Source organism: Syngnathus floridae, chromosome 11 (assembly GCF_059516105.1).
Source record: "Syngnathus floridae isolate MCC-2025c chromosome 11, RoL_Sflo_1.0, whole genome shotgun sequence".
Lineage (NCBI taxonomy): Eukaryota > Metazoa > Chordata > Actinopteri > Syngnathiformes > Syngnathidae > Syngnathus > Syngnathus floridae.
In genome coordinates, this window is record NC_142423.1 from 11,785,318 (window position 1) to 11,812,386 (window position 27,069).

Genomic DNA, 27,069 nt, shown 5'->3' on the forward strand with positions numbered 1-27,069 from the left:
CTCACACTCACTCACTCACTCACTCACTCACTCTAAGCCTAAACCCTAACCCTAACTCACTCACTCACTCTCACTCACTCACTCACTCACTCACTCACTCACTCAAACCCTAACCCTAAACCCTAACCCTAACTCACTCACTAACTCACTCAAACCCTAACCCTAAACCCTAACTCACTCACTCACACTCACTCACTCACTCACTCACTCACTCACTCACTCACTCACACTCAACTACTCACTCACTCACTCACTCACTCACTCACTCACTCAAACCCTAACATTCAACTACTCACTACTCACTACTAACCCTAACCCTAACTACTAAGTTTTTGACATGTTTATTTGTCTGCCAGTAGTGTACACGGTTCATTTGAGCTGTTGTAGCTGCTTGTCCGTGAGACGTTCACGTGGCCTCATCGTCACTCGGGAAGCTAAAACACAAAAGTTGGTTTTATTGTACCTACGTATGTTATCATCATTACATGTTTTTTACTAAAAAATTATGACAAGCTTTGTTGATTTGATTTGATTTGTCCTTCAGCAGCATGTTGGAAACCGAACTGACAAGCTCTACCAACCTTTCCACCTTGGTCGCGTGTGCGAACGCGCAGCTTGTTGACTTGAGTTTCAGCGATGTCGGCCCTCTCCTCCGCATCGTCCAGCTCGTGCTGCAGCTTCCTGAACTTGGACATGTTGTTGTTGGCCTGCTCCTCCTGAACACGGGAAAACACAGGAGGAACATTTGAGAACACGTTGGGAACATTCGAATTGTCTGTATCGAGAATATGGAGCCTACCTAGTGGTTTAAACTTTCAATTACTTACTTTTAAATGTTTTTCATTTAAAAGTCAGTCGCGGCATCGTCCAGGCGCATTCAAGGTGGTCCTGGCTTCGTCTCAGCGCATCCAAGGCGGTCCCGGCGTTGTCCAGGCGCATCCCAGGCAGTCCTGGCTTGGTCCAAGCGCATCCAAGGCGGTCTTTGCTTCGTCCAGGCGCATTCGAAGCAGTCCTGGCTTCATCCAGGCACGTCCAAGGCAGCGTACCAAATTGCTCAGTGCAAAAAAAAAAAAAAAACACCATTGCAGAAGACCTACCTGCAGTCGTGGATATGGTCTCCATCATGCTGCCTCATTTACATTCATAAGGAAATCATTTTATTTACTTTTGTTTTGTAGGATAAAATGTTTTAACTATTGTGCTCCTTACTTTGAATTGAATATTAATTATTGCTGTTATTTCATTTAATATTATGTTTGCTCATTATTTTATTGTATTTTCTCCAGCATAAAATGGCAGCTGGTCAAGAATGTTTAGAGTTTAAAAATTCACAATTTATTTTCTAATTTCAGGCAAAGTGATGCACATTCAATCTGTTCTGTTACAGACACAAAAACAATGTTATAATAAAGTTATTCTTTACTGTAAGTTGACCTTTCTTTTTTATTTAGTTTTGTTTGCTTGAATCATTCAAGTTTAATGTTAATAAGGGTACAAGCGTGGGGGGCTCAAAATGTTTTTTTCTCCCTGGGGGGGCATCAGGGAATTGATTGAGCAGCACTGATCTAAGCGCAGGCGCAGGGCAGGGTAGGGCAGGGCAAGGGTGGGCAGTTTCAACCAGATGCGGGCACATGACATAGCCGCACACAAAAGACTTATGCTAGTTGCGTTAATCTGTCGAAGGTGTTTTCCACCATTGATGCGCTAGCATCAAGCTAACCAACCTTAGCGTTCATCACATTTTCTTCACATACTGTGTCAAATCTGTATTGGGTGGTTTACAGCCACCAAAATATTTGAGCCACTAAGCTTAAATCAGTTTTAGGTATACATAATATATTGTATGCTGCGAGTATTGTTATATTTTCTGCCTACAAGTGTTGCTGCAAAGTTTGTGTTCAAATATCAGTGTTATATTGCAGTTATAATGACCGCAACATTAATCTAGAATTGTTAGCATTATATGTTAGCATTAAGCTCAGACAAAACAAACATCCGGGAGATGCTAAAATACTTGTCGTACAGTGTGACTTTTGTAAATGAAATATAATGACTTACTTGTTTGCTGTTCTCCTCGAGTATTCAGATCATAATGGCAGACGTAATTTTTGGAACCGCATTGAAGGCGGTCCCAGCGTTGTCCAGGTACATCCAATATACTTTTCTATTTTGATCTACGTCATCTATTTACTTTTCTCTATTTCCTCTATTTACTTTTCTATGTTGTCTACGTTTATCTATATTTATCCTTCTACTTATCCAATTCTGTGTATTTACTTTTCTACTTCTATATACTTATCTATTTGATCTATTTTTCCATCCCTCCATCCCTTCATCCATCCAGCCACTATTTTTAAATGTGTACTTATCTATTTTTATCTACTTTTTACTTATCCATTTTTTTCTATTTACTTATCAACTTCTATATACTTATCTATTTTATCTATTTAATTATCTAATTTTATCCATCCCTCCTTCCATCCATCCATCCAGCCACTATTTTTATCTGTTCACTTATCTATTTTTATCTACTTTTTACTTATCCATTTTGATTTATTTACTTATCTACTTCTATATACTTATCTATTTTATTTATTTATCTAATTTTATCCATCCCTCCATCCATCCATCCATCCAGCCACTATTTTTATCCGTTTACTTATCCATTTTGATTTATTTACTTATCTACTTCTTTATGCTTATCTATTTAATTATCTAATTTTATCCATCCCTCCATCCGTCCATCCATCCAGCCACTATTTTTATCTGTTCACTTATCTATTTTTATCTATTTTTTACTTATCCATTTTGATTTATTTACTTATCTACTTCTATATACTTATCTATTTTATCTATTTAATTATCTAATTTTATCCATCCCTCCATCCATCCAGCCACTATTTTTATCTGTTCACTTATCTATTTTTATCTACTATTTACTTATCCATTTTTATCTATTTACTTATCTACTTCTGCAAACTTATGTATTTTATCTATTTCCTTATCTATTTTTATCCATCCCTCCTTCCATCCATTCATCCATCCATCCACTATTATCATCAGTTTATTTATCTATTTTTTATCTACTTATCTATGTACTTAACTATTTACTTATTCAGATATTTAGTGATGTAGTTTTACATATTTACTTATCTTATTCTCTCTATTCGGCATCAGTCTCAAAAGTCTCTTGAGTCTGGACGTTAGGTCGTCTTCCCACCACATCTTCTGTAGCTGGTGAGCCCATTCCATAAGAGACAAACGTGGCCTCAGATGTTACAGGTGTGGGCCGGATCTGGTGATGGTGGGGACATCCAATGCGGTCCCGGCGTCATCCAGACGTGGCTGAGGCGGTCCCGGCGTCGTCCAGGCGCATCCGAGGCAGTCCTTCCTTTGTCCAGGTGCATCCAGGGCGGTCCTGGCTTCATCCAGGCGCATCAAAGGCGGTCCTGGCTTCATCCAGGCAATCCCAACTTCGTCCAGGCTAACCCAAGACAGTCCTGGTTTTGTCCAGGTGTATCAAAGGCGTGGTCCAGGCACATCCGAGGCGGTCCCGGCATTGTACAGGCGCATTCAAGGCGGCCCTGGCGTGGTCCAGGCGCATCCAAGCCGCATCTAAGGCGCATCCAAGACAGTCCCGCTGTCGTCCAGGGGATCCAAGACGGTACCGGCTTCGTCCAGGCGCATCCAAGCCGGTCTCTGCGTCGTCCAAGGCGCATCCAAGAGGGTCCTGGCATCATCCAGGCGCATCCAAGGCAGTGCCGTCGTAGTCTGGGCGAATGCAGGATGCATGCAAGGCGCATTCAAGGCGGTCCCAACGTCCTCCAGGCGCAATCAAGGCGGTCCAGGCGCATGCAAGGCGGTCCTGGCGTCCAGGCGCATCCAAAGTCCAGCCGATCTCCAGGCGCATCCAAGAAGCACCAGGCGTCGTCCAAGCGCATTCAAGGCAATCCCAGCGGCGTCTAAGTGCATCCAAGACGCTCCCGGTGTCATTCGGCCGCATCTAAGATGCATCCAAGGCGCATCCAAAGTGGTCCCGGCGCCGTTCAGGCGCATCCTAGACGGTCCCGTCGTTGTCCAGGCGCATCCAAAGCAGTTTCGGCATTGACCAGGTTCATCCAAGCCGGTACCGGCGTCGTCCAGGCGCATTCAAAGCCGGTCTCAGTGTCATCCTGGCGCATACAAGATGATCCCTGCGTCGTCCAAGGCGAATCCAAGGCGGTCCCGGCTTCGTCTAGGCACATCCAAGGCAGTCCTGGCGAGGTCCAGAAGCATTCAAGGAGTATCTAAGGCAGTCCCGGCATCGTCCAGGCGCATCCGAGGCAGTCCCGGCATCATCCAGGCTCAACCAATGTTCAGGCGCATGCAAGGCGGTATCAGCATCGTCTAGGCACATCCAAGACAGTCCCGGCGTTTTCCAAGTGCATCCAAAGAAGTCAAAGCAGCGTCCAGGCGCACCCATAGCGATACCGACGTCGCCCAGGCGCATTCAAGGCAGTCCAAGCGTTGTCCAGGTGCATCCAAGGTGCATTTAGAACGGTTCCCAGGGTTGTCCAGAAGCTTCCAAGGCTGATTAAAAGTAAATCCAAGGCACATCCAAGGCACATCCAAGGCGGTCCCGACGGACCCTCCTCTCCAGCACCCCCGAATAGACCTCACCAAGGAGGCTGAGGAGTGTGATACCCCTGTAATTGGAACACACCCTCCGGTCCCCCTTCTTAAAGAGGGGAACCACCACCCCAGTCTGCCAATCCAGAGGCACTGTCCTCGATGTCCACGCAACGTTGTAGAGGCGTGTCAGCCATGACAGCCCCACAACATCCAGAGCCTTTAAGAACTCCGGGCGGATCTCATCCACCCCCGGGGCGTTGCCACCGAGGAGTTTTTAACTACCTCAGTGACTTCGACCCCAGAGATTGGAGAATCCGCCTCAGAGTCTCCAGGCCCTGCTTCCTCAATGGAAGGCGTGTAGGTGGAATTGAGGAGGTCTTCGAAATATTCTCCCCACCGACTCACGAAGTCCCGGGTCGAGGTCAGCAGCACGCCATCCCCACTGTAAACAGTGTTGACGTTGCACTGCTTCCCCCTCCTGAGACGCCGGATGGTGGACCAGAATTTCCTCGAAGCCATCCGAGAGTCATTCTCCATGGCCTCACCAAATGCATCCAAGGTGCATCAAAAGCGCATCAGAGGCGGTCCCGGCCAAGTCCAGGTGCATCCAAGGAGGTCCCGGCGTCTTCCAGGCCCATCCAAGGCAGTCCCAGCGTCTTCCAGACGCATCCAAGGCGATCTCTGGGTTGTCCAGGCGCACACTAGGCAGTCCCGTCGTCGTCCATGCGCATCCAAAGCGGCTTCGACGTTTCGACATCCAAGGCGGTCCCAGCGTCATCCAGGCGCATCTAAGGTGGTCCTGGCGTTGTCCGGGTCAATTCAAGGGAGTCCCAGCGTCATCCAGGCACATCCAAAGCAGTACCAATGTCGTCCAGGTGCTTCCAAGGTGCATCCAAGGCTCATCCAAGGCAGTCCCGGCTTCATCCAGGCGCATCCGAGGCGGTCCCGGAGTCGTTCAAGTGCACTCACGGCAGTCCTGGCGTCATCAAGGCGCATCCAAGGCTTATCCTAGGCAATCCCGGCGTTGTCCAGGAGCATCCACGGTGGTTCCAGCTTTGTCCAAGCGATTCCAAGGTACATCCAAGGTGGTCGCGGCGTCATCCAGGCTCATCCAAGGCAGTCCCTGAGTCATCCAGCCTCATCCAAGGTGATTCCGGCATCGTCCAGGCTCATTCCAAGGCGGTCCCAGCGCCGATCAGGCGCATCCAAAGTGCATCCGAGGTGGTCCCGGTGTCGTCTAGGCGCAACAAAGGCAGTCCCTGCGTCGTCCAGGAGCATCCAAGGCAGTCTTGCCATAATCCAGGCGCATCCATGACGCATCCGAGGCACATCCTAGGCGGTCCTGGCGTCGTCCAGGCGCAACCAAGGCACATCCAAAGAAGTCCCGGCGTCGTCCAGGGGCATCCAAGGTGCATCCTTGACAGGCACATCAAAAGCACATCCAAGCCGGTCCCAGCAACGTCCAAACACATCCAAGGCGGTCCTGGTGTCGTACAGGCGCATCAGAGGCGCATCCGAGGCGCATCCAAGCAGTATCCAAGGCAGTCCCGGCGCTGTCCAGGCGCATACAAGACGCATTCAAGGCAGTCCCAGCGTTTTTCAGGTGCATCCTAGGCGGTCCTGGCGTTGTCCAGGCGCAACCAAGGCACATCCTAAGAAGTCCCGGCGTCGTCCAGGCGCATCCAAGGCAGTCCCGGTGTCTTCCAGATTCATCCGAAGCATGTCCAAGGCGTTACCCGCAGCCGAGCCGCAGCCAAGCCGCAGCCAAGCCGCAGCCCAGCCGCAGTCCAGCCGCAGCCCAGCCGCAGCCCAGCCGCAGCCCAGCCGCAGCCGAGCCGCAGCCGAGCCGCAGCCGAGCAGCAGCCGAGCCGCAGCCAAGGCAGTCCCTGCATCATCCAGGCGCATCCAAGGCACATCTAAAGGAGTCCCGGCTTTGTCCAGGGGCATCCAAGGTGCATCCTTAACAGTCCCGTAGTCGTCCAGCCTAATCCAAGGGAGTCCTGGGGTCGTCAGGGCGCATCCAAGCCACATCCAAGACGATGTCGGCGTCGTTCAGGCACATTCAAGGCGGTCCTGGTGTCGCACAGGCGCATCAAACGCGCATCAAAGGCAGTCCCAGCATCGTCTACGCGCATCCAAGGTGGTCCCAATGTCGTCCAGGCGCCACAAAGGCGGTCCCAGGATCGTCCAGGCGCATACAAGGCGGTCCAGGCGTTGTCCAGGCACATCCAAGGCGTTCCAGAGGTCACTAGACGCATCCAAGGCAATCCCAGCATCGTCCAGGCACATCCAAGACTGTCCCAGCGCCGATCAGGCGCATCCAAAGTGCATCCGAGGCGGTCCCGGTGTCGTCTAGGCGCAACAAAGGCAGTCCCTGCGTCGTCCAGGAGCATCCAAGGCAGTCTTGCCATAATCCAGGCGCATCCATGACGCATCCGAGGCACATCCTAGGCGGTCCTGGCGTCGTCCAGGCGCAACCAAGGCACATCCAAAGAAGTCCCGGCGTCGTCCAGGGGCATCCAAGGTGCATCCTTGACAGGCACATCAAAAGCACATCCAAGACGGTCCCAGCAACGTCCAGACACATCCAAGGCGGTCCTGGTGTCGTACAGGCGCATCAGAGGCGCATCAGAGGTGCATCCGAGGCGCATCCAAGCAGCATCCAAGGCAGTCCCGGCGTTGTCCAGGCGCATACAAGACGCATTCAAGGCAGTCCCGGCGTTTTTCAGGTGAATCCTAGGCGGTCCTGGCGTCGTTTAGGCGCAACCAAGGCACATCCAAAGAAGTCCCGGCGTCGTCCAGGCGCATCCAAGGCAGTCCCAGTGTCTTCCAGATTCATCCGAAGCATGTTCAAGGCGTTACCCGCAGCCGAGCCGCAGCCAAGCCGCAGCCGAGCCGCAGCCCAGCCGCAGCCCAGCCGCAGCCCAGCCGCAGCCGAGCCGCAGCTGAGCCGCAGCCGAGCCGCAGCCGAGCCGCAGCCGAGCCGCAGCCAAGGCAGTCCATGCATCATCCAGGCGCATCCAAGGCACATCTAAGGGAGTCCTGGCTTCGTCCAGGGGCATCCAAGGTGCATCCTTAACAGTCCCGTAGTCGTCCAGCCTCATCCAAGGGAGTCCTGGGGTCGTCCGGGCGCATCCAAGCCACATGCAAGACGATGTCGGCGTCGTTCAGGCACATTCAAGGCGGTCCTGGTGTCGCACAGGCGCATCAAACGCGCATCAAAGGCAGTCCCAGCATCGTCTACGCGCATCCAAGGTGGTCCCAATGTCGTCCAGGCGCCACAAAGGTGGTCCCAGGATCGTCCAGGCGCATACAAGGCGGTCCAGGCGTTGTCCAGGCACATCCAAGGCGTTCCAGAGGTCACTAGACGCATCCAAGGCAATCCCAGCATCGTCCAGGCACATCCAAGACTGTCCCAGCGCCGATCAGGCGCATCCAAAGTGCATCCGAGGTGGTCCCGGTGTCGTCTAGGCGCAACAAAGGCAGTCCCTGCGTCGTCCAGGAGCATCCAAGGCAGTCTTGCCATAATCCAGGCGCATCCATGACGCATCCGAGGCACATCCTAGGCGGTCCTGGCGTCGTTTAGGCGCAACCAAGGCACATCCAAAGAAGTCCCGGCGTTGTCCAGGGAAATCCAAGGTGCATCCTTGACAGGCACATCAAAAGCACATCCAAGACGGTCCCAGCAACGTCCAGACACATCCAAGGCGGTCCTGGTGTCGTACAGGCGCATCAGAGGCGCATCAGAGGTGCATCCGAGGCGCATCCAAGCAGCATCCAAGGCAGTCCCGGTGTTGTCCAGGCGCATACAAGACGCATTCAAGGCAGTCCCGGCGTTTTTCAGGTGAATCCTAGGCGGTCCTGGCGTCGTTTAGGCGCAACCAATGCACATCCAAAGAAGTCCAGGCGCATCCAAGGCGGTCCCGGTGTCTTCCAGATTTATCCGAAGCATGTCCAAGGCGTTACCCGCAGCCGAGCCGCAGCCAAGCCGCAGCCGAGCCGCAGCCCAGCCGCAGCCCAGCCGCAGCCCAGCCGCAGCCCAGCCGTAGCCGAGCTGCAGCCGAGCCGCAGCCGAGCCGCAGCCGAGCCGCAGCCGAGCCGCAGCCGAGCCGCAGCCGAGCCGCAGCCAAGGCAGTCCCTGCATCATCCAGGCGCATCCAAGGCACATCTAAGGGAGTCCCGGCTTCGTCCAGGGGCATCCAAGGTGCATCCTTAACAGTCCCGTAGTCGTCCAGCCTCATCCAAGGGAGTCCTGGGGTCGTCCGGGCGCATCCAAGCCACATCCAAGACGATGTCGGCGTCGTTCAGGCACATTTAAGACGGTCCTGGTGTCGCACAGGCGCATCAAAGGCAGTCCCAGCATCGTCTACGCGCATCCAAGGTGGTCCCAATGTCGTCCAGGCGCCACAAAGGCGGTCCCAGGATCGTCCAGGCGCATACAAGGCGGTCCAGGCGTTGTCCAGGCACATCCAAGGCGTTCCAGAGGTCACTAGACGCATCCAAGGCAATCCCAGCATCGTCCAGGCACATCCAAGACTGTCCCAGCGCCGAACAGGCGCATCCAAAGTCCATCCGAGGTGGTCCCGGTGTCGTCTAGGCGCAACAAAGGCAGTCCCTGCGTCGTCCAGGAGCATCCAAGGCAGTCTTGCCATAATCCAGGCGCATCCATGACGCATCCGAGGCACATCCTAGGCGGTCCTGGCGTCGTCCAGGCGCAACCAAGGCACATCCAAAGAAGTCCCGGCGTCGTCCAGGGGCATCCAAGGTGCATCCTTGACAGGCACATCAAAAGCACATCCAAGACGGTCCCAGCAACGTCCAGACACATCCAAGGCGGTCCTGGTGTCGTACAGGCGCATCAGAGGCGCATCAGAGGCGCATCAGAGGCGCATCCGAGGCGCATCCGAGGCGCATCAGAGGCGCATCCGAGGCGCATCCAAGCAGCATCCAAGGCAGTCCCGGCGTTGTCCAGGCGCATACAAGACGCATTCAAGGCAGTCCCGGCGTTTTTCAGGTGAATCCTAGGCGGTCCTGGCGTCGTTTAGGCGCAACCAAGGCACATCCAAAGAAGTCCCGGCGTCGTCTAGGCGCAACAAAGGCAGTCCCTGCGTCGTCCAGGAGCATCAAAGGCAGTCTTGCCATAATCCAGGCGCATCCATGACGCATCCGAGGCACATCCTAGGCGGTCCTGGCGTCGTCCAGGCGCAACCAAGGCACATCCAAAGAAGTCCCGGCGTCGTCCAGGGGCATCCAAGGTGCATCCTTGACAGGCACATCAAAAGCACATCCAAGACGGTCCCAGCAACGTCCAGACACATCCAAGGCGGTCCTGGTGTCGTACAGGCGCATCAGAGGCGCATCAGAGGTGCATCCGAGGCGCATCCAAGCAGCATCCAAGGCAGTCCCGGTGTTGTCCAGGCGCATACAAGACGCATTCAAGGCAGTCCCGGCGTTTTTCAGGTGAATCCTAGGCGGTCCTGGCGTTGTTTAGGCGCAACCAGGGCACATCCAAAGAAGTCCCGGCGTCGTCCAGGCGCATCCAAGGCGGTCCCGGTGTCTTCCAGATTTATCCGAAGCATGTCCAAGGCGTTACCCGCAGCCGAGCCGCAGCCAAGCCGCAGCCGAGCCGCAGCCCAGCCGCAGCCCAGCCGCAGCCCAGCCGCAGCCCAGCCGCAGCCGAGCCGCAGCCGAGCCGCAGCCGAGCCGCAGCCGAGCCGCAGCCGAGCCGCAGCCAAGGCACATCTAAGGGAGTCCCGGCTTTGTCCAGGGGCATCCAAGGTGCATCCTTAACAGTCCCGTAGTCGTCCAGCCTAATCCAAGGGAGTCCTGGGGTCGTCAGGGCGCATCCAAGCCACATCCAAGACGATGTCGGCGTCGTTCAGGCACATTCAAGGCGGTCCTGGTGTCGCACAGGCGCATCAAACGCGCATCAAAGGCAGTCCCAGCATCGTCTACGCGCATCCAAGGTGGTCCCAATGTCGTCCAGGCGCCACAAAGGCGGTCCCAGGATCGTCCAGGCGCATACAAGGCGGTCCAGGCGTTGTCCAGGCACATCCAAGGCGTTCCAGAGGTCACTAAACGCATCCAAGGCAATCCCAGCATCGTCCAGGCACATCCAAGACTGTCCCAGCGCCGATCAGGCGCATCCAAAGTCCATCCGAGGTGGTCCCGGTGTCGTCTAGGCGCAACAGAGGCAGTACCTGCGTCGTCCAGGAGCATCCAAGGCAGTCTTGCCATAATCCAGGCGCATCCATGACGCATCCGAGGCACATCCTAGGCGGTCCTGGCGTCGTCCAGGCGCAACCAAGGCACATCCAAAGAAGTCCTGGCGTCGTCCAGGGGCATCCAAGGTGCATCCTTGACAGGCACATCAAAAGCACATCCAAGACGGTCCCAGCAACGTCCAGACACATCCAAGGCGGTCCTGGTGTCGTACAGGCGCATCAGAGGCGCATCAGAGGCGCATCCGAGGCGCATCCAAGCAGCATCCAAGGCAGTCCCGGCGTTGTCCAGGCGCATACAAGACGCATTCAAGGCAGTCCCGGCGTTTTTCAGGTGAATCCTAGGCGGTCATGGCGTCGTTTAGGCGCAACCAAGGCACATCCAAAGAAGTCCCGGCGTCGTCTAGGCGCAACAAAGGAAGTCCCTGCGTCGTCCAGGAGCATCAAAGGCAGTCTTGCCATAATCCAGGCGGATCCATGACGCATCCGAGGCACATCCTAGGCGGTCCTGGCGTCGTCCAGGCGCAACCAAGGCACATCCAAAGAAGTCCCGGCGTCGTCCAGGGGCATCCAAGGTGCATCCTTGACAGGCACATCAAAAGCACATCCAAGACGGTCCCAGCAACGTCCAGACACATCCAAGGCGGTCCTGGTGTTGTACAGGCGCATCAGAGGCGCATCAGAGGTGCATCCGAGGCGCATCCAAGCAGCATCCAAGGCAGTCCCGGCGTTGTCCAGGCGCATACAAGACGCATTCAAGGCAGTCCCGGCGTTTTTCAGGTGAATCCTAGGCGGTCCTGGCGTCGTTTAGGCGCAACCAAGGCACATCCAAAGAAGTCCCGGCGTCGTCCAGGCGCATCCAAGGCAGTCCCAGTGTCTTCCAGATTCATCCGAAGCATGTCCAAGGCGTTACCCGCAGCCGAGCCGCAGCCAAGCCGCAGCCGAGCCGCAGCCCAGCCGCAGCCCAGCCGCAGCCCAGCCGCAGCCGAGCTGCAGCCGAGCCGCAGCCGAGCCGCAGCCGAGCCGCAGCCGAGCCGCAGCCAAGGCAGTCCATGCATCATCCAGGCGCATCAAGGCACATCTAAGGGAGTCCCGGCTTCGTCCAGGGGCATCCAAGGTGCATCCTTAACAGTCCCGTAGTCGTCCAGCCTCATCCAAGGGAGTCCTGGGGTCGTCCGGGCGCATCCAAGCCACATCCAAGACGATGTCGGCGTCGTTCAGGCACATTCAAGGCGGTCCTGGTGTCGCACAGGCACATCAAACGCGCATCAAAGGCAGTCCCAGCATCGTCTACGCGCATCCAAGGTGGTCCCAATGTCGTCCAGGCGCCACAAAGGTGGTCCCAGGATCGTCCAGGCGCATACAAGGCGGTCCAGGCGTTGTCCAGGCATATCCAAGGCGTTCCAGAGGTCACTAGACGCATCCAAGGCAATCCCAGCATCGTCCAGGCACATCCAAGACTGTCCCAGCGCCGATCAGGCGCATCCAAAGTGCATCCGAGGTGGTCCCGGTGTCGTCTAGGCGCAACAAAGGCAGTCCCTGCGTCGTCCAGGAGCATCCAAGGCAGTCTTGCCATAATCCAGGCGCATCCATGACGCATCCGAGGCACATCCTAGGCGGTCCTGGCGTCGTCCAGGCGCAACCAAGGCACATCCAAAGAAGTCCCGGCGTCGTCCAGGGGCATCCAAGGTGCATCCTTGACAGGCACATCAAAAGCACATCCAAGACGGTCCCAGCAACGTCCAGACACATCCAAGGCGGTCCTGGTGTCGTACAGGCGCATCAGAGGCGCATCAGAGGTGCATCCGAGGCGCATCCAAGCAGCATCCAAGGCAGTCCCGGTGTTGTCCAGGCGCATACAAGACGCATTCAAGGCAGTCCCGGCGTTTTTCAGGTGAATCCTAGGCGGTCCTGGCGTCGTTTAGGCGCAACCAGGGCACATCCAAAGAAGTCCCGGCGTCGTCCAGGCGCATCCAAGGCGGTCCCGGTGTCTTCCAGATTTATCCGAAGCATGTCCAAGGCGTTACCCGCAGCCGAGCCGCAGCCAAGCCGCAGCCGAGCCGCAGCCCAGCCGCAGCCCAGCCGCAGCCCAGCCGCAGCCGAGCCGCAGCCGAGCCGCAGCCAAGGCAGTCCCTGCATCATCCAGGCGCATCCAAGGCACATCTAAGGGAGTCCCGGCTTTGTCCAGGGGCATCCAAGGTGCATCCTTAACAGTCCCGTAGTCGTCCAGCCTAATCCAAGGGAGTCCTGGGGTCGTCAGGGCGCATCCAAGCCACATCCAAGACGATGTCGGCGTCGTTCAGGCACATTCAAGGCGGTCCTGGTGTCGCACAGGCGCATCAAACGCGCATCAAAGGCAGTCCCAGCATCGTCTACGCGCATCCAAGGTGGTCCCAATGTCGTCCAGGCGCCACAAAGGCGGTCCCAGGATCGTCCAGGCGCATACAAGGCGGTCCAGGCGTTGTCCAGGCACATCCAAGGCGTTCCAGAGGTCACTAGACGCATCCAAGGCAATCCCAGCATCGTCCAGGCACATCCAAGACTGTCCCAGCGCCGATCAGGCGCATCCAAAGTCCATCCGAGGTGGTCCCGGTGTCGTCTAGGCGCAACAGAGGCAGTACCTGCGTCGTCCAGGAGCATCCAAGGCAGTCTTGCCATAATCCAGGCGCATCCATGACGCATCCGAGGCACATCCTAGGCGGTCCTGGCGTCGTCCAGGCGCAACCAAGGCACATCCAAAGAAGTCCCGGCGTCGTCCAGGGGCATCCAAGGTGCATCCTTGACAGGCACATCAAAAGCACATCCAAGACGGTCCCAGCAACGTCCAGACACATCCAAGGCGGTCCTGGTGTCGTACAGGCGCATCAGAGGCGCATCAGAGGTGCATCCGAGGCGCATCCAAGCAGCATCCAAGGCAGTCCCGGTGTTGTCCAGGCGCATACAAGACGCATTCAAGGCAGTCCCGGCGTTTTTCAGGTGAATCCTAGGTGGTCCTGGCGTCGTTTAGGCGCAACCAAGGCACATCCAAAGAAGTCCCGGCGTGGTCCAGGCGCATCCAAGGTGGTCCCGGTGTCTTCCAGTTTTATCCGAAGCATGTCCAAGGCGTTACCCGCAGCCGAGCCGCAGCCAAGCCGCAGCCGAGCCGCAGCCCAGCCGCAGCCCAGCCGCAGCCCAGCCGCAGCCCAGCCGCAGCCCAGCCGCAGCCCAGCCGCAGCCGAGCCGCAGCCGAGCCGCAGCCGAGCCGCAGCCGAGCCGCAGCCGAGCCACAGCCGAGCCGCAGCCGAGCCGCAGCCAAGGCAGTCCCTGCGTTGTCCAGGCGCATACAAGACGCATTCAAGGCAGTCCCGGCGTTTTTCAGGTGAATCCTAGGCGGTCCTGGCGTCGTTTAGGCGCAACCAGGGCACATCCAAAGAAGTCCCGGCGTCGTCTAGGCGCAACAAAGGCAGTCCCTGCGTCGTCCAGGAGCATCAAAGGCAGTCTTGCCATAATCCAGGCGCATCCATGACGCATCCGAGGCACATCCTAGGCGGTCCTGGCGTCGTCCAGGCGCAACCAAGGCACATCCAAAGAAGTCCCGGCGTCGTCCAGGGGCATCCAAGGTGCATCCTTGACAGGCACATCAAAAGCACATCCAAGACGGTCCCAGCAACGTCCAGACACATCCAAGGCGGTCCTGGTGTCGTACAGGCGCATCAGAGGCGCATCAGAGGTGCATCCGAGGCGCATCCAAGCAGCATCCAAGGCAGTCCCGGTGTTGTCCAGGCGCATACAAGACGCATTCAAGGCAGTCCCGGCGTTTTTCAGGTGAATCCTAGGCGGTCCTGGCGTCGTTTAGGCGCAACCAGGGCACATCCAAAGAAGTCCCGGCGTCGTCCAGGCGCATCCAAGGCGGTCCCGGTGTCTTCCAGATTTATCCGAAGCATGTCCAAGGCGTTACCCGCAGCCGAGCCGCAGCCAAGCCGCAGCCGAGCCGCAGCCCAGCCGCAGCCCAGCCGCAGCCCAGCCGCAGCCCAGCCGCAGCCGAGCCGCAGCCGAGCCGCAGCCGAGCCGCAGCCGAGCCGCAGCCGAGCCGCAGCCAAGGCAGTCCCTGCGTTGTCCAGGCGCATACAAGACGCATTCAAGGCAGTCCCGGCGTTTTTCAGGTGAATCCTAGGCGGTCCTGGCGTCGTTTAGGCGCAACCAAGGCACATCCAAAGAAGTCCCGGCGTCGTCTAGGCGCAACAAAGGCAGTCCCTGCGTCGTCCAGGAGCATCAAAGGCAGTCTTGCCATAATCCAGGCGCATCCATGACGCATCCGAGGCACATCCTAGGCGGTCCTGGCGTCGTCCAGGCGCAACCAAGGCACATCCAAAGAAGTCCCGGCGTCGTCCAGGGGCATCCAAGGTGCATCCTTGACAGGCACATCAAAAGCACATCCAAGACGGTCCCAGCAACGTCCAGACACATCCAAGGCGGTCCTGGTGTCGTACAGGCGCATCAGAGGCGCATCAGAGGTGCATCCGAGGCGCATCCAAGCAGCATCCAAGGCAGTCCCGGTGTTGTCCAGGCGCATACAAGACGCATTCAAGGCAGTCCCGGCGTTTTTCAGGTGAATCCTAGGCGGTCCTGGCGTCGTTTAGGCGCAACCAGGGCACATCCAAAGAAGTCCCGGCGTCGTCCAGGCGCATCCAAGGCGGTCCTGGTGTCTTCCAGATTTATCCGAAGCATGTCCAAGGCGTTACCCGCAGCCGAGCCGCAGCCAAGCCGCAGCCGAGCCGCAGCCCAGCCGCAGCCCAGCCGCAGCCCAGCCGCAGCCGAGCCGCAGCCGAGCCGCAGCCGAGCCGCAGCCGAGCCGCAGCCGAGCCGCAGCCAAGGCAGTCCCTGCATCATCCAGGCGCATCCAAGGCACATCTAAGGGAGTCCCGGCTTTGTCCAGGGGCATCCAAGGTGCATCCTTAACAGTCCCGTAGTCGTCCAGCCTAATCCAAGGGAGTCCTGGGGTCGTCAGGGCGCATCCAAGCCACATCCAAGACGATGTCGGCGTCGTTCAGGCACATTCAAGGCGGTCCTGGTGTCGCACAGGCGCATCAAACGCGCATCAAAGGCAGTCCCAGCATCGTCTACGCGCATCCAAGGTGGTCCCAATGTCGTCCAGGCGCCACAAAGGCGGTCCCAGGATCGTCCAGGCGCATACAAGGCGGTCCAGGCGTTGTCCAGGCACATCCAAGGCGTTCCAGAGGTCACTAGACGCATCCAAGGCAATCCCAGCATCGTCCAGGCACATCCAAGACTGTCCCAGCGCCGATCAGGCGCATCCAAAGTCCATCCGAGGTGGTCCCGGTGTCGTCTAGGCGCAACAGAGGCAGTACCTGCGTCGTCCAGGAGCATGCAAGGCAGTCTTGCCATAATCCAGGCGTATCCATGACGCATCCGAGGCACATCCTAGGCGGTCCTGGCGTCGTCCAGGCGCAACCAAGGCACATCCAAAGAAGTCCCGGCGTCGTCCAGGGGCATCCAAGGTGCATCCTTGACAGGCACATCAAAAGCACATCCAAGACGGTCCCAGCAACGTCCAGACACATCCAAGGCGGTCCTGGTGTCGTACAGGCGCATCAGAGGCGCATCAGAGGCGCATCCGAGGCGCATCCAAGCAGCATCCAAGGCAGTCCCGGCGTTGTCCAGGCGCATACAAGACGCATTCAAGGCAGTCCCGGCGTTTTTCAGGGGTGAATCCTAGGCGGTCATGGCGTCGTTTAGGCGCAACCAAGGCACATCCAAAGAAGTCCCGGCGTCGTATAGGCGCAACAAAGGCAGTCCCTGCGTCGTCCAGGAGCATCAAAGGCAGTCTTGCCATAATCCAGGCGCATCCATGACGCATCCGAGGCACATCCTAGGCGGTCCTGGCGTCGTCCAGGCGCAACCAAGGCACATCCAAAGAAGTCCCGGCGTCGTCCAGGGGCATCCAAGGTGCATCCTTGACAGGCACATCAAAAGCACATCCAAGACGGTCCCAGCAACGTCCAGACACATCCAAGGCGGTCCTGGTGTCGTACAGGCGCATCAGAGGCGCATCAGAGGTGCATCCGAGGCGCATCCAAACAGCATCCAAGGCAGTCCCGGCGTTGTCCAGGCGCATACAAGACGCATTCAAGGCAGTCCCGGCGTTTTTCAGGTGAATCCTAGGCGGTCCTGGCGTCGTTTAGGCGCAACCAAGGCACATCCAAAGAAGTCCCGGCGTCGTCTAGGCGCAACAAAGGAAGTCCCTGCGTCGTCCAGGAGCATCAAAGGCAGTCTTGCCATAATCCAGGCGGATCCATGACGCATCCGAGGCACATCCTAGGCGGTCCTGGCGTCGTCCAGGCGCAACCAAGGCACATCCAAAGAAGTCCCGGCGTCGTCCAGGGGCATCCAAGGTGCATCCTTGACAGGCACATCAAAAGCACATCCAAGACGGTCCCAGCAACGTCCAGACACATCCAAGGCGGTCCTGGTGTTGTACAGGCGCATCAGAGGCGCATCAGAGGTGCATCCGAGGCGCATCCAAGCAGCATCCAAGGCAGTCCCGGCGTTGTCCAGGCGCATACAAGACGCATTCAAGGCAGTCCCGGCGTTTTTCAGGTGAATCCTAGGCGGTCCTGGCGTCGTTTAGGCGCAACCAAGGCACATCCAAAGAAGTCCCGGCGTCGTCCAGGCGCATCCAAGGCAGTCCCAGTGTCTTCCAGATTCATCCGAAGCATGTCCAAGGCGTTACCCGCAGCCGAGCCGCAGCCAAGCCGCAGCCGAGCCGCAGCCCAGCCGCAGCCCAGCCGCAGCCGAGCCGCAGCCGAGCCGCAGCCGAGCCGCAGCCGAGCCGCAGCCGAGCCGCAGCCGAGCCGCAGCCGAGCCGCAGCCAAGGCAGTCCATGCATCATCCAGGCGCATCAAGGCACATCTAAGGGAGTCCCGGCTTCATCCAGGGGCATCCAAGGTGCATCCTTAACAGTCCCGTAGTCATCCAGCCTCATCCAAGGGAGTCCTGGGGTCGTCCGGGCGCATCCAAGCCACATCCAAGACGATGTCGGCGTCGTTCAGGCACATTCAAGGCGGTCCTGGTGTCGCACAGGCGCATCAAACGCGCATCAAAGGCAGTCCCAGCATCGTCTACGCGCATCCAAGGTGGTCCCAATGTCGTCCAGGCGCCACAAAGGTGGTCCCAGGATCGTCCAGGCGCATACAAGGCGGTCCAGGCGTTGTCCAGGCATATCCAAGGCGTTCCAGAGGTCACTAGACGCATCCAAGGCAATCCCAGCATCGTCCAGGCACATCCAAGACTGTCCCAGCGCCGATCAGGCGCATCCAAAGTGCATCCGAGGTGGTCCCGGTGTCGTCTAGGCGCAACAAAGGCAGTCCCTGCGTCGTCCAGGAGCATCCAAGGCAGTCTTGCCATAATCCAGGCGCATCCATGACGCATCCGAGGCACATCCTAGGCGGTCCTGGCGTCGTCCAGGCGCAACCAAGGCACATCCAAAGAAGTCCCGGCGTCGTCCAGGGGCATCCAAGGTGCATCCTTGACAGGCACATCAAAAGCACATCCAAGACGGTCCCAGCAACGTCCAGACACATCCAAGGCGGTCCTGGTGTCGTACAGGCGCATCAGAGGTGCATCCGAGGCGCATCCAAGCAGCATCCAAGGCAGTCCTGGCGTTGTCCAGGCGCATAAAAGACGCATTCAAGGCAGTCCCGGCGTTTTTCAGGTGAATCCTAGGCGGTCCTGGCGTCGTTTAGGCGCAACCAAGGCACATCCAAAGAAGTCCCGGCGTCGTCCAGGGGCATCCAAGGTGCATCCTTGACAGGCACATCAAAAGCACATCCAAGACGGTCCCAGCAACGTCCAGACACATCCAAGGCGGTCCTGGTGTCGTACAGGCGCATCAGAGGCGCATCAGAGGTGCATCCGAGGCGCATCCAAGCAGCATCCAAGGCAGTCCCGGTGTTGTCCAGGCGCATACAAGACGCATTCAAGGCAGTCCCGGCGTTTTTCAGGTGAATCCTAGGCGGTCCTGGCGTCGTTTAGGCGCAACCAATGCACATCCAAAGAAGTCCAGGCGCATCCAAGGCGGTCCCGGTGTCTTCCAGATTTATCCGAAGCATGTCCAAGGCGTTACCCGCAGCCGAGCCGCAGCCAAGCCGCAGCCGAGCCGCAGCCCAGCCGCAGCCCAGCCGCAGCCCAGCCGCAGCCCAGCCGCAGCCCAGCCGCAGCCCAGCCGCAGCCGAGCCGCAGCCGAGCCACAGCCGAGCCGCAGCCGAGCCGCAGCCGAGCCGCAGCCGAGCCGCAGCCAAGGCAGTCCCTGCGTTGTCCAGGCGCATACAAGACGCATTCAAGGCAGTCCCGGCGTTTTTCAGGTGAATCCTAGGCGGTCCTGGCGTCGTTTAGGCGCAACCAAGGCACATCCAAAGAAGTCCCGGCGTCGTCTAGGCGCAACAAAGGCAGTCCCTGCGTCGTCCAGGAGCATCAAAGGCAGTCTTGCCATAATCCAGGCGCATCCATGACGCATCCGAGGCACATCCTAGGCGGTCCTGGCGTCGTCCAGGCGCAACCAAGGCACATCCAAAGAAGTCCCGGCGTCGTCCAGGGGCATCCAAGGTGCATCCTTGACAGGCACATCAAAAGCACATCCAAGACGGTCCCAGCAACGTCCAGACACATCCAAGGCGGTCCTGGTGTCGTACAGGCGCATCAGAGGCGCATCAGAGGTGCATCCGAGGCGCATCCAAGCAGCATCCAAGGCAGTCCCGGTGTTGTCCAGGCGCATACAAGACGCATTCAAGGCAGTCCCGGCGTTTTTCAGGTGAATCCTAGGCGGTCCTGGCGTCGTTTAGGCGCAACCAGGGCACATCCAAAGAAGTCCCGGCGTCGTCCAGGCGCATCCAAGGCGGTCCCGGTGTCTTCCAGATTTATCCGAAGCATGTCCAAGGCGTTACCCGCAGCCGAGCCGCAGCCAAGCCGCAGCCGAGCCGCAGCCCAGCCGCAGCCCAGCCGCAGCCCAGCCGCAGCCCAGCCGCAGCCGAGCCGCAGCCGAGCCGCAGCCGAGCCGCAGCCGAGCCGCAGCCGAGCCGCAGCCAAGGCAGTCCCTGCATCATCCAGGCGCATCCAAGGCACATCTAAGGGAGTCCCGGCTTTGTCCAGGGGCATCCAAGGTGCATCCTTAACAGTCCCGTAGTCGTCCAGCCTAATCCAAGGGAGTCCTGGGGTCGTCAGGGCGCATCCAAGCCACATCCAAGACGATGTCGGCGTCGTTCAGGCACATTCAAGGCGGTCCTGGTGTCGCACAGGCGCATCAAACGCGCATCGAAGGCAGTCCCAGCATCGTCTACGCGCATCCAAGGTGGTCCCAATGTCGTCCAGGCGCCACAAAGGCGGTCCCAGGATCGTCCAGGCGCATACAAGGCGGTCCAGGCGTTGTCCAGGCACATCCAAGGCGTTCCAGAGGTCACTAGACGCATCCAAGGCAATCCCAGCATCGTCCAGGCACATCCAAGACTGTCCCAGCGCCGATCAGGCGCATCCAAAGTCCATCCGAGGTGGTCCCGGTGTCGTCTAGGCGCAACAGAGGCAGTACCTGCGTCGTCCAGGAGCATCCAAGGCAGTCTTGCCATAATCCAGGCGCATCCATGACGCATCCGAGGCACATCCTAGGCGGTCCTGGCGTCGTCCAGGCGCAACCAAGGCACATCCAAAGAAGTCCCGGCGTCGTCCAGGGGCATCCAAGGTGCATCCTTGACAGGCACATCAAAAGCACATCCAAGACGGTCCCAGCAACGTCCAGACACATCCAAGGCGGTCCTGGTGTCGTACAGGCGCATCAGAGGCGCATCAGAGGTGCATCCGAGGCGCATCCAAGCAGCATCCAAGGCAGTCCCGGTGTTGTCCAGGCGCATACAAGACGCATTCAAGGCAGTCCCGGCGTTTTTCAGGTGAATCCTAGGTGGTCCTGGCGTCGTTTAGGCGCAACCAAGGCACATCCAAAGAAGTCCCGGCGTCGTCCAGGCGCATCCAAGGTGGTCCCGGTGTCTTCCAGTTTTATCCGAAGCATGTCCAAGGCGTTACCCGCAGCCGAGCCGCAGCCAAGCCGCAGCCGAGCCGCAGCCCAGCCGCAGCCCAGCCGCAGCCCAGCCGCAGCCCAGCCGCAGCCCAGCCGCAGCCCAGCCGCAGCCCAGCCGCAGCCCAGCCGCAGCCCAGCCGCAGCCGAGCCGCAGCCGAGCCGCAGCCGAGCCGCAGCCGAGCCGCAGCCGAGCCGCAGCCGAGCCGCAGCCAAGGCAGTCCCTGCGTTGTCCAGGCGCATACAAGACGCATTCAAGGCAGTCCCGGCGTTTTTCAGGTGAATCCTAGGCGGTCCTGGCGTCGTTTAGGCGCAACCAAGGCACATCCAAAGAAGTCCCGGCGTCGTCTAGGCGCAACAAAGGCAGTCCCTGCGTCGTCCAGGAGCATCAAAGGCAGTCTTGCCATAATCCAGGCGCATCCATGACGCATCCGAGGCGCATCCTAGGCGGTCCTGGCGTCGTCCAGGCGCAACCAAGGCACATCCAAAGAAGTCCCGGCGTCGTCCAGGGGCATCCAAGGTGCATCCTTGACAGGCACATCAAAAGCACATCCAAGACGGTCCCAGCAACGTCCAGACACATCCAAGGCGGTCCTGGTGTCGTACAGGCGCATCAGAGGCGCATCAGAGGTGCATCCGAGGCGCATCCAAGCAGCATCCAAGGCAGTCCCGGTGTTGTCCAGGCGCATACAAGACGCATTCAAGGCAGTCCCGGCGTTTTTCAGGTGAATCCTAGGCGGTCCTGGCGTCGTTTAGGCGCAACCAGGGCACATCCAAAGAAGTCCCGGCGTCGTCCAGGCGCATCCAAGGCGGTCCCGGTGTCTTCCAGATTTATCCGAAGCATGTCCAAGGCGTTACCCGCAGCCGAGCCGCAGCCAAGCCGCAGCCGAGCCGCAGCCCAGCCGCAGCCCAGCCGCAGCCCAGCCGCAGCCGAGCCGCAGCCGAGCCGCAGCCGAGCCGCAGCCGAGCCGCAGCCGAGCCGCAGCCAAGGCAGTCCCTGCATCATCCAGGCGCATCCAAGGCACATCTAAGGGAGTCCCGGCTTTGTCCAGGGGCATCCAAGGTGCATCCTTAACAGTCCCGTAGTCGTCCAGCCTAATCCAAGGGAGTCCTGGGGTCGTCAGGGCGCATCCAAGCCACATCCAAGACGATGTCGGCGTCGTTCAGGCACATTCAAGGCGGTCCTGGTGTCGCACAGGCGCATCAAACGCGCATCAAAGGCAGTCCCAGCATCGTCTACGCGCATCCAAGGTGGTCCCAATGTCGTCCAGGCGCCACAAAGGCGGTCCCAGGATCGTCCAGGCGCATACAAGGCGGTCCAGGCGTTGTCCAGGCACATCCAAGGCGTTCCAGAGGTCACTAGACGCATCCAAGGCAATCCCAGCATCGTCCAGGCACATCCAAGACTGTCCCAGCGCCGATCAGGCGCATCCAAAGTCCATCCGAGGTGGTCCCGGTGTCGTCTAGGCGCAACAGAGGCAGTACCTGCGTCGTCCAGGAGCATCCAAGGCAGTCTTGCCATAATCCAGGCGTATCCATGACGCATCCGAGGCACATCCTAGGCGGTCCTGGCGTCGTCCAGGCGCAACCAAGGCACATCCAAAGAAGTCCCGGCGTCGTCCAGGGGCATCCAAGGTGCATCCTTGACAGGCACATCAAAAGCACATCCAAGACGGTCCCAGCAACGTCCAGACACATCCAAGGCGGTCCTGGTGTCGTACAGGCGCATCAGAGGCGCATCAGAGGCGCATCCGAGGCGCATCCAAGCAGCATCCAAGGCAGTCCCGGCGTTGTCCAGGCGCATACAAGACGCATTCAAGGCAGTCCCGGCGTTTTTCAGGTGAATCCTAGGCGGTCATGGCGTCGTTTAGGCGCAACCAAGGCACATCCAAAGAAGTCCCGGCGTCGTCTAGGCGCAACAAAGGCAGTCCCTGCGTCGTCCAGGAGCATCAAAGGCAGTCTTGCCATAATCCAGGCGCATCCATGACGCATCCGAGGCACATCCTAGGCGGTCCTGGCGTCGTCCAGGCGCAACCAAGGCACATCCAAAGAAGTCCCGGCGTCGTCCAGGGGCATCCAAGGTGCATCCTTGACAGGCACATCAAAAGCACATCCAAGACGGTCCCAGCAACGTCCAGACACATCCAAGGCGGTCCTGGTGTCGTACAGGCGCATCAGAGGCGCATCAGAGGCGCATCAGAGGCGCATCCGAGGCGCATCAGAGGCGCATCAGAGGCGCATCCGAGGCGCATCCAAGCAGCATCCAAGGCAGTCCCGGCGTTGTCCAGGCGCATACAAGACGCATTCAAGGCAGTCCCGGCGTTTTTCAGGTGAATCCTAGACGGTCCTGGCGTCGTTTAGGCGCAACCAAGGCACATCCAAAGAAGTCCCGGCGTCGTCCAGGGGCATCCAAGGTGCATCCTTGACAGGCACATCAAAAGCACATCCAAGACGGTCCCAGCAACGTCCAGACACATCCAAGGCGGTCCTGGTGTCGTACAGGCGCATTTGAGGCGCATCAGAGGTGCATCCGAGGCGCATCCAAGCAGCATCCAAGGCAGTCCCGGTGTTGTCCAGGCGCATACAAGACGCATTCAAGGCAGTCCCGGCGTTTTTCAGGTGAATCCTAGGTGGTCCTGGCGTCGTTTAGGCGCAACCAAGGCACATCCAAAGAAGTCCCGGCGTCGTCCAGGCGCATCCAAGGTGGTCCCGGTGTCTTCCAGTTTTATCCGAAGCATGTCCAAGGCGTTACCCGCAGTCGAGCCGCAGCCAAGCCGCAGCCGAGCCGCAGCCCAGCCGCAGCCCAGCCGCAGCCCAGCCGCAGCCCAGCCGCAGCCCAGCCGCAGCCGAGCCGCAGCCGAGCCGCAGCCGAGCCGCAGCCGAGCCGCAGCCAAGGCAGTCCCTGCGTTGTCCAGGCGCATACAAGACGCATTCAAGGCAGTCCCGGCGTTTTTCAGGTGAATCCTAGGCGGTCCTGGCGTCGTTTAGGCGCAACCAAGGCACATCCAAAGAAGTCCCGGCGTCGTCTAGGCGCAACAAAGGCAGTCCCTGCGTCGCCCAGGAGCATCAAAGGCAGTCTTGCCATAATCCAGGCGCATCCATGACGCATCCGAGGCACATCCTAGGCGGTCCTGGCGTCGTCCAGGCGCAACCAAGGCACATCCAAAGAAGTCCCGGCGTCGTCCAGGGGCATCCAAGGTGCATCCTTGACAGGCACATCAAAAGCACATCCAAGACGGTCCCAGCAACGTCCAGACACATCCAAGGCGGTCCTGGTGTCGTACAGGCGCATCAGAGGCGCATCAGAGGTGCATCCGAGGCGCATCCAAGCAGCATCCAAGGCAGTCCCGGTGTTGTCCAGGCGCATACAAGACGCATTCAAGGCAGTCCCGGCGTTTTTCAGGTGAATCCTAGGCGGTCCTGGCGTCGTTTAGGCGCAACCAGGGCACATCCAAAGAAGTCCCGGCGTCGTCCAGGCGCATCCAAGGCGGTCCCGGTGTCTTCCAGATTTATCCGAAGCATGTCCAAGGTGTTACCCGCAGCCGAGCCGCAGCCAAGCCGCAGCCGAGCCGCAGCCCAGCCGCAGCCCAGCCGCAGCCCAGCCGCAGCCGAGCCGCAGCCGAGCCGCAGCCGAGCCGCAGCCGAGCCGCAGCCGAGCCGCAGCCAAGGCAGTCCCTGCATCATCCAGGCGCATCCAAGGCACATCTAAGGGAGTCCCGGCTTTGTCCAGGGGCATCCAAGGTGCATCCTTAACAGTCCCGTAGTCGTCCAGCCTAATCCAAGGGAGTCCTGGGGTCGTCAGGGCGCATCCAAGCCACATCCAAGACGATGTCGGCGTCGTTCAGGCACATTCAAGGCGGTCCTGGTGTCGCACAGGCGCATCAAACGCGCATCAAAGGCAGTCCCAGCATCGTCTACGCCCATCCAAGGTGGTCCCAATGTCGTCCAGGCGCCACAAAGGCGGTCCCAGGATCGTCCAGGCGCATACAAGGCGGTCCAGGCGTTGTCCAGGCACATCCAAGGCGTTCCAGAGGTCACTAGACGCATCCAAGGCAATCCCAGCATCGTACAGGCACATCCAAGACTGTCCCAGCGCCGATCAGGCGCATCCAAAGTGCATCCGAGGTGGTCCCGGTGTCGTCTAGGCGCAACAAAGGCAGTCCCTGCGTCGTCCAGGAGCATCCAAGGCAGTCTTGCCATAATCCAGGCGCATCCATGACGCATCCGAGGCACATCCTAGGCGGTCCTGGCGTCGTCCAGGCGCAACCAAGGCACATCCAAAGAAGTCCCGGCGTCGTCCAGGGGCATCCAAGGTGCATCCTTGACAGGCACATCAAAAGCACATCCAAGACGGTCCCAGCAACGTCTAGACACATCCAAGGCGGTCCTGGTGTCGTACAGGCGCATCAGAGGCGCATCAGAGGTGAATCCGAGGCGCATCCAAGCAGCATCCAAGGCAGTCCCGGCGTTTTCCAGGCGCATACAAGACGCATTCAAGGCAGTCCCGGCGTTTTTCAGGTGAATCCTAGGCGGTCCTGGCGTCGTTTAGGCGCAACCAAGGCACATCCAAAGAAGTCCCGGCGTCGTCCAGGCGCATCCAAGGCAGTCCCGGTGTCTTCCAGATTCATCCGAAGCATGTCCAAGGCGTTACCCGCAGCCGAGCCGCAGCCAAGCCGCAGCCGAGCCGCAGCCCAGCCGCAGCCCAGCCGCAGCCGAGCCGCAGCCGAGCCGCAGCCGAGCCGCAGCCGAGCCGCAGCCGAGCCGCAGCCGAGCCGCAGCCGAGCCGCAGCCAAGGCAGGCCCTGCATCATCCAGGCGCATCCAAGGCACATCTAAGGGAGTCCCGGCTTCGTCCAGGGGCATCCAAGGTGCATCCTTAACAGTCCCGTAGTCGTCCAGCCTCATCCAAGGGAGTCCGGGGGTCGTCCGGGCGCATCCAAGCCACATCCAAGACGATGTCGGCGTCGTTCAGGCACATTCAAGGCGGTCCTGGTGTCGCACAGGCGCATCAAACGCGCATCAAAGGCAGTCCCAGCATCGTCTACGCGCATCCAAGGTGGTCCCAATGTCGTCCAGGCGCCACAAAGGCGGTCCCAGGATCGTCCAGGCGCATACAAGGCGGTCCAGGCGTTGTCCAGGCACATCCATGGCGTTCCAGAGGTCACTAGACGCATCCAAGGCAATCCCAGCATCGTCCAGGCACATCCAAGACTGTCCCAGCGCCGATCAGGCGCATCCAAAGTGCATCCGAGGTGGTCCCGGTGTCGTCTAGGCGCAACAAAGGCAGTCCCTGCGTCGTCCAGGAGCATCCAAGGCAGTCTTGCCATAATCCAGGCGCATCCATGACGCATCCGAGGCACATCCAAGGCAGTCCCGGCGTTGTCCAGGCGCATACAAGACGCATTCAAGGCAGTCCCGCCGTTTTTCAGGTGAATCCTAGGCGGTCCTGGCGTCGTTTAGGCGCAACCAAGGCACATCCAAAGAAGTCCCGGCGTCGTCCAGGGGCATCCAAGGTGCATCCTTGACAGGCACATCAAAAGCACATCCAAGACGGTCCCAGCAACGTCCAGACACATCCAAGGCGGTCCTGGTGTCGTACAGGCGCATCAGAGGCGCATCAGAGGTGCATCCGAGGCGAATCCAAGCAGCATCCAAGGCAGTCCCGGTGTTGTCCAGGCGCATACAAGACGCATTCAAGGCAGTCCCGGCGTTTTTCAGGTGAATCCTAGGCGGTCCTGGCGTCGTTTAGGCGCAACCAAGGCACATCCAAAGAAGTCCCGGCGTCGTCCAGAGGCATCCAAGGTGCATCCTTGACAGGCACATCAAAAGCACATCCAAGACGGTCCCAGCAACGTCCAGACACATCCAAGGCGGTCCTGGTGTCGTACAGGCGCATCAGAGGCGCATCAGAGGTGCATCCGAGGCGCATCCAAGCAGCATCCAAGGCAGTCCCGGTGTTGTCCAGGCGCATACAAGACGCATTCAAGGCAGTCCCGGCGTTTTTCAGGTGAATCCTAGGCGGTCCAGGCGTTGTCCAGGCACATCCAAGGCGTTCCAGAGGTCACTAGACGCATCCAAGGCAATCCCAGCATCGTCCAGGCACATCCAAGACTGTCCCAGCGCCGATCAGGCGCATCCAAAGTGCATCCGAGGTGGTCCCGGTGTCGTCTAGGCGCAACAA

The 27,069-nt window shown here is 58.8% G+C and overlaps 1 protein-coding gene across 9 annotated transcripts in view; it reads right to left on the reverse strand.

The window, feature by feature from the left end:
• Positions 1-327: 327 nt before the first annotated feature.
• LOC148391108 (uncharacterized) overlaps positions 328-27,069 on the reverse strand; it is an 81,797-nt gene continuing 55,055 nt past the window's right edge. For 6 of the 9 annotated variants that reach the window (XM_088389823.1, XM_088389821.1, XM_088389822.1 and 3 more), the window contains 3 exons: positions 828-1,053; positions 582-716; positions 328-434 (listed from right to left, as the gene is read on the reverse strand). The gene's annotated coding sequence lies outside the window, so the exon portion shown is untranslated. Of the gene's footprint in view, positions 435-581; positions 717-799; positions 1,054-27,069 lie in introns of all 9 variants that reach the window. The other 3 variants (XM_088389818.1, XM_088389817.1, XM_088389819.1) reach the window with 3 other exon arrangements.